This window comes from Zalophus californianus, chromosome 3 (assembly GCF_009762305.2).
Source record: "Zalophus californianus isolate mZalCal1 chromosome 3, mZalCal1.pri.v2, whole genome shotgun sequence".
NCBI classification, from domain to species: Eukaryota; Metazoa; Chordata; class Mammalia; order Carnivora; family Otariidae; genus Zalophus; species Zalophus californianus.
The window spans coordinates 68,351,283-68,363,436 of NC_045597.1; the positions used below are offsets into that span (position 1 = coordinate 68,351,283).

At 36.6% G+C, this 12,154-nt stretch overlaps 1 protein-coding gene across 2 annotated transcripts in view; it reads left to right on the top strand.

Annotated features, from left to right (window-relative positions):
* Positions 1–12,154, top strand: part of STARD13 (StAR related lipid transfer domain containing 13) — a 512,105-nt gene that overhangs the window by 93,202 nt on the left and 406,749 nt on the right. The gene's annotated exons all lie outside the window — the stretch shown is intronic.

The window sequence follows — 12,154 nt, forward strand, 5'->3', positions numbered from 1 at the left end:
AAAATTAAGATTTTTGCATATACAAGTACACCCAGGTTTTCAGCCATTAGGATCCCTAATTTTATGGGGATTTCAACAATGTTTTACATATTTTATAATGGGATCAATACTCGTGTGTTTTTCCCTTTAACAGTTCAGGGCAAAATTGGGCTTAACCTGCGCTTGCTGAAATAAAATTGCTATTCCTAAGGAGCATTAGTTCATATACGTGCTGCTTAGTTTGTTTATTCACCTCAGGATGAGCTAAATATAGGATGCATGATTATAATGTAATATGACATATTTCCATTTGCCACACATAAAAATGAATCTCATTACTTGATGCCTTTGCCTTTTATAAAATAAGGTCACTCCCTTCAAAGGTTTTACAAAGTAGGTGGGGGTGGCAAACTAATAAATATGAACCAATAAATGAAAAATTAAGTGCAACCTATTTAATTGTGTAAATGGTGTACAATTCCATGAAACTAAATTTATTTCACATTGGTTAAAAAGTCAATATTACAATTCTTTTATCTTGTTGGTTTTCTTTCTCACATAAAAATTCTACAAAGGTTATAGTTTATACCTTTTGTAGCTGTTTGATAAATGGTACATAAAGTCATTCTAGGCTCAGATCCCTTCAGATTTTTTTCTGTTATACCTCTGCAGGGCATTCAAACCAGGAAGCAATCAAGTAGGAAACAGATCAAGAGGCAAAAGTTTTTATTTAATTTGATATTATCTTTGAAAAAGAGGCTGAAATTGCTAATCTGAATAGATATTTTGTGCATATGACTTTTGTTGTATTGTAGAATAATAAAAAGAAAAAATCCTTTCTAAAATACATAAGAAAAATGTGAAAAGTAAAGACAGTTATATCTCAAGGTATTATTATTTTTTTGGTAACTCTTTAAACAAGGTATTTTCTTTGCAACTCTTAAACTCTTTAAATACAGGTTATTTATTCAATAGAATACATTGACCAGTAAGCCCTCTTTAGGGCTTATTATGTATATAAAGCATCGATACAATGGTGTATTGACCTCATAGACATTTGTTTAAAAAAGATCTGTAAATAAACAAGTTGACATATATGATGTCAGATACTTAACTAAGGCACACATTTTCCAGGGACTTCTAACCTTTATGTGACTCCAAATGGTAACATTTTTTTTCTTTATGGATATAGACTGTACTTACAGTTTATGAGCTGAGATGTTTTCTTATGTAAATGCATTGCCCAGTCTAGATTATTCTTGTAATTAGGCAGGAGTCCCAATACCCCCACTTTTCACTATCGGGACCTAAAGGAATACAGTATAACTTGGGAAAGAGAGCAGAGGCCACAGAGCCATGATTCTTTGTCATAATAATGTAGAAATGGGATGTATGTCCCAGGTCATTTAACATATTACAGTTTATATTTATAAAATAGTGTAGAAGATATTTGGAAAATTAGTTTGTAACCCAGAGCCATCTGAAAAAGTTGCATTATATGAAAGAAAATCTAGTACCCAAAAAGAAAAGTAGGAACAATTAACAGTTGAAGATGAGGATGTTACTCTGCAGGCAGCAGGGGAGAGAGAGACAGACAGACAGAGAGAGAGAGAGAGACTTAGCACCCTGCTTGCTTATTTGAGGAAATATACAGTTCTTTATCTCTGTTTTGCTGTGCAATTCAATTAATATTTACTAGGCTTTGATGTTTCCCAGTAGGCTGCTAAGGTCAGGCCCTCGGAACATTGGTCTAATAACCATCCCCCCCCTTGTTATTTTCTTTCTCAACCATGCTTGCACTGAGGTTTTCTCCATATTTCCCCTGTTCTTAGAAGCCTACAGGGTCAAATAAGACCTATTCCCGGAAGAGGAATATTTCCGGGTCCACTTAAATCTTCTCCTTCTCACAGCATCCAGTCATATTGCAGAAGGTGAGCAGGTTAGTTCTATGGCTGGCAGGCACCTGCTATCGACCAGACCACATCTCGTTTCTGAACTCTTGCATAACATCCTCATCTCTTGGAAGGGGGGAAAAAGGTAGAAGAGCCCACTGCCCACATTAGAACCCATTCGTGTCTTGTGGAGACCTGGTGGACTTGAACACAGAATCATTGCTGGCAGCGGTGGGTGAGAGTGTGGTCTTGCAGGTACAGCAGAGAAGGATGACCCAAGCCCCTCTGAGTCCTAGCACTGGGTATTTGAGTTATGTAACCAGTATATGATGGAAGGTCTGCAGAAAAATACAGGTACTACAAACAACTACCACACTTAATTTTTAACTATCTACACATTAGATATTTCTCATTGAATCTCAAAAGGAAAATAACCTTAAGGTAAGTTGAATTCGCGGTTCATTTTGTGAGGAGTTTCTCACCTGGGTGATTAGGACAGCTGTAATATGAATTATAATGGCTGAGCCAACCAAAAATGAAGATAATTCTAGTCATTCTCTAATGCATAAAACTCATCAGAATGGAATCTCAACTCTTCAGAAAGAAGCAGATGTCTTCTCCTGATGTATCCGCTAAATGCCCAGAAACTTCAAAATGTGCCCAGAAGGAGGTATCTGACACCAGCCTGAGAATTCCTGCCAATCCATGGGAGCTAGGATCTCTACCAAAGGATTCCTCCTTAGGAGGAGGAGCGCCCGGAGCAAGGAGCAGCACAATGGCTCCAACTCTCAGGATGCCTGGGGGTATGAGCATCATGAGTGATGCAAAAGAGGCGAGTCATGGCAGCACATCATTTACTACCTTAAGAGCAGTAGAAGATAATATTTATATGTCCTCCCTTGAGAGCCATGTCTTTCTACACATCTACCAGTCAGAGCTGCCGAGGAAAATCCAAAACAAATCCCAGCACGTTTCTTTCCAACCATGAGTGTATAACCCTAGCTGACAGTAGTGAACTCAGGATATGTGAGGTGACTGCCACCTCATTGAAGAGTCCCCAGGGAAGAAGGGAGCTGGGGGTTATGTTTTCCCACAGCTGCCCCCTGTGAAACTTGTAAAGGAACCCCAGTCAGGATCTTTCCCCCAAAGTAAGAAAGATTTACATCATGAAGAGAGTTTCAGTGAACGTTTTGGCAGCACGCTAGGTAAGGACAAAAGTGAACAAAAGAGCAATCCATCTAGTGATGAGTAGTTATCTAATGACAGGAATGATTCCTACAAATGTTTGAAGGACGGCTCCTCCACCTTCCCAGTTTAAATACATTGTAATAATTTTGTCAAGAAAAGTGAAGGGAAGAAAGATTATTAGTAAGGTTTTATATGGGGGTAAAATTGGTAACATAAATTATAAAGTTTAAATCACCTATTCATATTTCAAGCATTGATGGTATTACCATCCAACTGACAGAAAAGTCAAATCCCCAAGTAATCTAACACGCTTGAGAACTACTCCAGTAGCTGGGATTTTAGAGATCGTGGCTTCCTTCCTACGCTTTTGTGTTTGTTTTATTTATTTATAGAGAGAGAGAGAGAGAGAAAACACGAGTTGGGGGAGGGGCAGAGGGAAAGGGAGAAGCAGATTCCCTGCTGAGCAGGAGCTCAGTCCCAGTCCTGGGATCTGACTGAGCGGAAGTCAGACACTTAGACGGAGCCACCCAGGCGCCCCTGTCTCATGCTCTTTCACAGATCCCTTTACGGATGCACAGTGCCAGAGGGAAGCCTAGCTTCCAAAGAGACATTGAAACAGAATATTCATGACTCTAAACTTGTGCTTAGAAATAGCCACATGCTGATTTCTTCTCTGAATAGCGGTTTTTATTTAAGTTTCATTTTTTTAATTTTTTATTTCAATTCCAGTATAGTTAACATACAGTGTTGTACTTCAGGTGTACAATATAGTGATTCAACACTTCCATACATCACCTGGTGCTCATCATGACAAGTGCCCTCCTTCATCCCCATCACCTATTTCCCCCTATTTCCCCCTATTTCATCCCCTCAGTTCCCCTCTGGTAACCACCAGTGTGTACTCTATAGTTAGGAGTCTTGTTTCTTGGTTTCTCTCTCTTTTTCTTTTGTGGACAGCAATTTTTTTACACAAACAAGCAGCACTCTCTTTATCTGTTTTATCTGTATCTTAACCTGTTGACCAAAAGGAAAATTAATATTTGTCTGAAAGTTTAGTTAATAATTTACTCTGTTGCCATTTCATCGTGACCAAAATAAATACAGTACAAAAATAATCTGTCTAATTTATACTATATATTATAGTTTGAAAGTCAACTAATGCAAATCAATTACAATTTAAATTCATAATGAATTACTTGTGTAATTATTGTTTCCTTACTGATGCAGGTTTTTTTAACCTTTCTTTCAATTGAGATGTCACCTCTACATGCTGAAGCTAACTTTCTGTTCACTTTTTCCTCATTTAATGCCTTTTTCTTTTAACTTCATGTCTAGTTATTATATAAAATTATTAAATCCTCAAAATTTCCTCAAAACCATTCCTATAATTAAACCAGACACTCCTTTTTTTTTTAAGATTTATTTACTTTTTAGAGAGAGACAGAGAGAGAGAGAGAGTACACGAGCAGGGGGAGGGACAGAGGGAGAGAGAGAAAGAGAAGCAGACTCCTCTCTGAGCAGGGGAGCCCTCTTAGGGGCTCCATGTGGGGCTCCATCTCAGGACCCTAAGATCATCACCTGAGCCAAAACCAAGCTTAACTGACTGAGCCACCCAGGCACTCCTAGACTCTCCTTTAATTACAAATAAGTTATCTGTTTGGAACATTTAGCCCAGGCAATGGGTTTAGGTAAGGCTTTCCAGAGATGTTTTTCCCTATTAATTTGCATAAGCTCTTCGTATCATGACATTTACATATATTCACAACTCATATTTAATATTGCCAAACTGCTCATCAAAGTATTCGACCATTTTACACTTTTAACAGGGAGAGGTAAATAGGAAGTAGCACTGAAGTTTACATTGCCCTTCTTGCTTTTTGACAAAGAATAACACTGATATATATATAAGATTGGTTGGTGGATGCAGGATTTGATTTTTTTAAACTATCGATTTAACAGACTGTGTATGTAAATTAACATTCTCCCCTCCTTCATATGTAGATTTTCTAGACCAAATGCCATATAAACTTGACCTTTATGCTATTTGCAATCAGTTAAATCAGAATGACTAGTCTGCCCAATGAGAAATTCTCATATCTGTCCTCTCCTACACTGTTATATTTGTGAATTCTTTTTTTCTTTAAATTTTTTATTGTTATGTTAATCACCATACATTACATCATTAGTTTTTGATGTAGTGTTCCATGATTCATTGTTTGTGCATAACACCCAGTGCTCCACGCCGAACATGCCCTCTTTAATACCCATTAGCAGGCTAACCCATCCCCCCACCCCCTATTTGTGATTTCTTTTAGGGGAGTAATGGTTATTGGTTGTTAATAAAAATTATAAGGCATACCTATAGGAAAACTCAATTATTTAGCTTAATATATCATTAGAATATTTCTGTCCAAAAATAAAGCTCAAATATATTTCTTATTCAGTTTATTCTGAATTCTGGTGGTATATGCAGTCCTACTATAACTAGGGAACACCTCATCACTAAATGGGTTGTGTATGTGTTGTATCTGTATACCCATAATCAAATAAATCTTTCTGAAATGTAGGTTAAAAAATCTCCCTTGGATAAATATACAGCTACATGTAAATTCTGCAATTTATGTTGAGGCCTTATAAATATAGCAAATAGATAACCTTATACATTTATTGCACTCACTTTAATCTAGTCATTCATATCTGGGACTTTCTGATAAATTCCACAACCTGAGAAACTAATTCTTACTCAATTATTTGGTGCTTGATGGCAGAGAGCAGCTTTGTGCCAACAGATGACACCACAGCACATAAGCTGGATTGGATCACAAATGAAATTAAGTTGATAGATTACTTCTGGTACTATACTATTTCTATTAAATGTTCGATATCTTGAGGACAGAAATATTTAAGAAAAGTTTCAGAGCTCTTCTTTCCAGCATTTTATTAACAAACAGGTGCCACAGGAGTGTGCTAATCACCTTCCAGAACTTGACAGAAGTCATTAGACCTTGGTGAGCTATGTAATGGTTTCCCTGCCATTTCAGGGAATCACCCCAGGTGATTCATAACCTGTTTGCTACCCTCTCCACAAGCCCGAGCTGCCTCTCTTTGTCTTTATCTTTATTTACTGTAAGTACCAAAGCAAACAGCAGGAGTCCCAGAGAAATACTCATCATGATAAGAGTTCATAGTGTAGGTGACTAGGGACAACTGCCCAGGACTAATGCTTATAAGTTAATAATGTTCATTCAGCATAGCAAATTATTGTCTCAGTTGTTTTCTCCCGGACACCTCATCCTTTAAAATATACTAACTATTCATTTAAATAGTGACCCCAAAATATCCCTAAATACTAGTATCTTTCCTAAAGAAGAAATGTAAACCCATAAATACATTTGACATTTTACTAGTAATTAGTGACATATGACCCCCTTTACATATAGACTTCTAAGAGAAGCATCAGTGATTTTAAGAGGGGGGACATCAGTCACAAGAGGCACAAGAGGCACTTTGACCCAGTATTTTAACACCGGGGATGTTCTGACCATGTTTATAATTACAAGTGTCTCAATAAAAAGCATACTGACATTAATGAAAAAAATATTCCAGAGCAAATTTCATTAATCTAATTTTTAACCAATAAATCCAATCTCTACACAAAGCTGTTGAACCATTTTCCTTTTTTGTCATTTTCCTTTTTATTTTTCTGAAATGGTCCATTACTATCACTTCCCTATATAAATTACATGAAGATTTGATTCCCAGAATAGTTTTTGTCCATAGTAAGTTTTCTCAATTATAGATTCACCATTGTAAATTTGTTCTTTTGGCCATTATTTCTATGAAATTCCATTTTCTATGATCTAAATGTTACCAAGGTTTGATTTTTCTGTTGATTTATAGTCTGCAACAGATTCTGCTTTGTGCAGTCTCAGCTGCTGTCAGTTATATTTTGTTTATTATTTGTACTGAGATCCAATTTTCCCTGGGTCACTAATAGCTATTCCACAAAAATGCCATCATTCTTCACCTCGCTCTCCAGTTAAAATTAAGCTATTGTCAGTTTTATTTTGTGTTTGTATTCTTATCAGAATATTTGTTAGGTATTTTATAAAAAGTTGGGTTTTTGTATTTTTTTGTTGGAGCAATGAGCACAGTGGTGGGTGTAGATACCAGGCAGGGTGGAACTGCTTCAGCAATATATAGTTAAACCATGACCGAGAGAAGCTTAAAGAAAGTGTGAGAGAAAAGCCGATGAGTGCAGTAAAGTGGAAGAATTGCACTGTGAGAATACTGGAAGGGCATGCAATGTCTTGCTTAAGATGTAGAGGAATAAGAAACCACTGAACAATTAGAGTAGACAACTGAGAAGAAGCTGAAAACAACTAAAGCCAAAATACAGAATTATTTAGTGTACATGCTAGAACCTATACAATATGGTAGGTGATAACAGACCTGCTCTAAGCTCAATAAAATAAGAAGCAGACCAGGAAAGGATGGAATTTGGACACAACAAAGCCTACCTAGTAATAGGTAGTACCCGAGGGCAGTGGACCTTCCTACCGCCTAATTCAATAAAAGATTTCCATTTGGGAGTCAGGGGGTATCTGACTTGGTAGATTTCTCATTTCTCCCAGGTTACCTTGACTAATAATTTTCAAGAATTGAATGAAAGGGGAAATTCTTTGCTTATTCAATGTCTTCACAAATGCCAGAAACTGTGCCAACAGTTGGACTTGCACAGAAAACCAGACATTGTCTCTGAGTCCAGGCAGTTAGAGAAGATGAGGAGGCATAAATATCGTGGTACATTCCATAACAGGTATAGGGACAAGTGCTTTAAAAGCACAGAAGGAAAAAGTAATTCATTTGGCTTGGGAAAGCCTTCCAAAGCAGGTGGCATTGATTTGGGCTTTGAAGGATGAAGAAATGGGAAAATACTTATTAGGTAGAGAAGAAAAGAAAAGAGAAGAGCTGTTGGTTGATGTCAGTGACAATAATGATGCCCATCTATGACATAGTCTTTTGATCCTTTTAGTGACAAGAGTCCTGGGCCGAGCGAGAAACTTGCATGAGCCTATGTGTTCATGTTCTCTCCATTCCTGGGTTAGGAGGCCCAAGTCATTCTTTTTAAAGTCACCAAGTAGTTACATACTTTGTCAAAATACACCTTTTAAAAATCTTTTTAAGAATTATGACCAAAAGTAACAAAGGTAATTTAATTTTTTTTTTCAGTAAACCACAGTGAAATAATCCTTAGCAATATCTTACCACATTTATTCTTTACAGCTCCTGCAACAGCTTATGCTCAATATAATTTTGCCTTGGTGACAAGGGTTTCCTTGACTTCTTTTTTTTTTTTCTTCTCAACTCCCAACTATCATGCTAGGAAATCCTCTAAAATTTGTATAATTTTACTTATAGTTATAAATTGATATTTTTTTAAAAGAATTTTTATTTGTGTGAGAGAGAGAGAGAGCATGAGCAGGTGGAGTGGCAGAGGGAGAGGGAGAAGCAGACTCTCCGCTGAGCAGGGAGCCTGAGTGGGACTCGATCCCAGGACCCTGGGATCATGACCTGAGACAAAAGCAGACACTTAACCAAGTAAGCCACCCACACGCCTCATAAGTTGATATTTTAATTTTATTATATAGCATACCTATAAAACATAGTATTTTTTTAAATGAACCAATTTAGGTAAGTTTGTTCTTTTACTCATAAAATTAACATTGTTTTGCTATCTACATAGTTTCTTTACTCAACAAACAAATATTAATATTTTAGTTCTCCTGGATGGATGAGATGAGATCCTTGGGCCTTGGAGAGTTTAGTGGTGCATATTTTAAAAGTGTTCCTAATTAATAAGTGTGTGAAATTAAAAGTATATATAAAAATATATTATATATGTATATAAAGTATATATAAAGTACTATATAATTTCAGAATAAAAAGAGACATTTTTTTGTGAAGAATCTAGGAAGACTTCATGGAGGAAGTACCATTTGACCCAGGCCTAAGTGTTGGACAGACATTGGACATGTGGGAATGGAAGAAGATTATTCTAGGTAAAGAGAAAAATATAAGCGAGGCCATATAAGTGAAGAGATGTAGGCGGCCATGTTGAAGAATAAATAGAGGTCAGAGTCACTTGAGGGCAAGGTCATGAAAAGTATTATGGATGATATTTAAAACTTCTCAGTTTTAAAAAAAGCAGGAAGGAAATAGCTAAAATTAATGTGAAGATTTGAGTTTCCAAATTTGAATATTTTATCTTCAAAAATTACCACTTACATGCATTAACCACCAAATTTACACTGGCTCTCGGTATCGTAGGAGAAGGAAACATGGAAATGAAGTCCAGAGCAAGTAACATTCAATTATCCTCAGAGTGCAATAGAAATGTGATCTCAGGGGCGCCTGGGTGGCTCAGTTGGTTAAGTGGCTGCCTTCAGCTCAGGTCATGATCCTGGAGTCCTGGGATCGAGTCCCGCATCAGGCTCCCTGCTCAGCAGGGAGTCTGCTTCTCCCTCTGACCCAACCCCCTCTCATGCTCTCTCTCATTCTCTCTCTCAAATAAATAAATAAAATCTTTAAAAAAAAAAAAAGAAAAAAAAAAGAAATGTGATCTCAGCTATGGAATAGTTCGAAAATTTGAAGTGAGATGTTAAGCTGCTAAAGTTGAAAAAGATGACTATTTCTTGCAGACTGACTGAGAAAACTGAAAGCCAAAATGTGTTATCTTTCGATTTGTGGCTGTGGTTTAAACAGAAAGAAACAACAGAGCATTAGTCACATTATGTGGTACAATAATGGCCCCCAGGTGCGGTAATTATCAAAAAATGGTGACACTTTTGGAATTGTTAGACTAATGCTATAAATCATCTCTGTCTTATACAAAAAAGCATTACAGTATGATATTTTGATGCTTTTGGACTGCAAAGGATAAGAAAGTAGCTCTGAAAAGCAACTAATTTAGAAAAATTTAAACTGAAGAGCGGTCTTAAGTTTCGTGGCTATTCCTCGTATTAAACTGGATACACTGGCAGAAGGTAGTACAGAATTTCAGTCAGGTACACTGGCACAGATCTCTTAAATCCAATTTGTAATACCCATTTAATGTCACTCACAAAGACATTTTAAAAAGACAAGAAATGTAATGGAGGAAAAGAAACACGTCTAAGTAATGTAATTTAAAAATAACAAGAGAGTATTTCTAGCAGTCACAGGGATTACACACAGAGGCCATCAGGGGAGAAAATATCTTCAATTTGGAAATAAACAGTACTTGTAAAATGAACAGAATAAGAGGATTCAAGTAAATAATTTTTATCAGTGTGACAAAAAACATCCAGGTCTTTTGCAAAGATTTTAAACTCTAGAATGACTCCTATAGCCCATTTTTTTCCTTTTTCCTCTTTTTCATTTTTAGAACTAAATTCACAACATTCAGGATGTCAGCTTCATGCAAAGCTAACATCTATATGTTAGAAATCCAGACCCTCCCCCCAAAAAAACCCTTTTAAGTTTATTTGTATTAATTACTTACAAGTTTATGGACTTTATAGCAAGGAACTGGAAAAGGTAATGGAGGTAGCATAGAAATAAAAGATTCTTAAACATATTTTAATGCAGTGGTGGCAATAGTAGCCTCCAAGAGAACTGACACTTTCTAAAATTTATTAATACTTACACTCAAGGCATTAAGAAAAATATGCTATCAGTACAAAGAATGTAAGTCTGTTGAGCTGTTGTCAACAGTTTGCAGATTAAGTATGGAAAGATCTTAACTGAAACACAAGATTGCCTTTAACTGTGTGGGGCTTTATTTGAAGGGCGCTGATTTTGTGTCTCCAAATCCTTTCAGTTTAACCAAAGCATAAAAATACAAGCTAAAACTTACCTGATAATGTTGCTGATTCTGAAATATATATATTTATATTTATATAAATAAATATATATATATTTAAGTTAAAGATGTACAATGAGGTGTTTTAAGATTTTTTTTAAATGATGGATAGCTTGTGTGCTTACAGATAGATTCTTTAGTTACATATTCACAAAGGTGATTGGTTCTCTCTGGGATGTTACTGCCAAGACCTATTCAATTTCATTTGGCAACAATTTTTATGACACGTGAAATGACCTCTTTATTGTGACCAGGGGTCTGCAGGATTGTTATGTTCAGTCCTTTCATATTTTGAGGTGGCATTTTCCATGTTTTTTGCCACCATAGATTTTGTGGAAAGGGGAAAACGAACCAAAAAACCCAGGCCTTTCTTCTTCTGAAGGCTAATCTTCTTTCTTTTAAAATAATTTCCCCTGTGTCCTTAAGATACTATGCTTTGAAAATCTATAGAGGGATTGTTTTGGCCATTAAAAAAAGTTTACACCAGGGCGCCTGGGTGGCTTAGTCGGTTAAACGTCCCACTCTTGATTTCAGCTCAAGTCATGATCTCAGGGTCTGAGATGCAGGCCCATGTTGGGAATCCACGCTGGGCGTGGAGCCTGCTAAAGATTCTCTCCCTCTGCCCCTCTCACCCCCATTCATGCACTGTCTCTCTCTCTCTTTCTCTAAAATAAATAAATAAATAAATAAATAAATAAAAGTCTACACTAAGACCTATGAACTTGAATTTAAGTTTCCAAACCAAATTGAAGTTCTGTTAGAGAAAAAAATTGTTAAAAGTAGTAGTGTAGCTGTGTGGACAGATAAGGAAATATATACTATGCTTAGGATATCAGCTATAATGCCAGTTAACTTTCTTATTTTATATTGAGCTTCCAGAACCTGAAAATAATATCTACATGTCTTAGTCAGCTCAGGCTAATGTAAGAAAATACCATAGACTGGGTGGTTTAAACAACAGACATTGATTTCTCACAGTTCTGGAGGCTGTAAAGTCCAAGACCAAGGCTCCATCAGGTTCAGTGTTTGGTGAGGGCTCTCTTCCTGGTTCATAGATGGCTGTCATCTGGCTATATCTTTATAAGACAGAGAGAAGCAGCTCTGGTGTCTTTTCATCTTCTAATCAGGGCGCTAATCCCAGCATGGGGGCTCTACCCTCATGACCTCATCTAAACCTAATTACCTCCCAAAG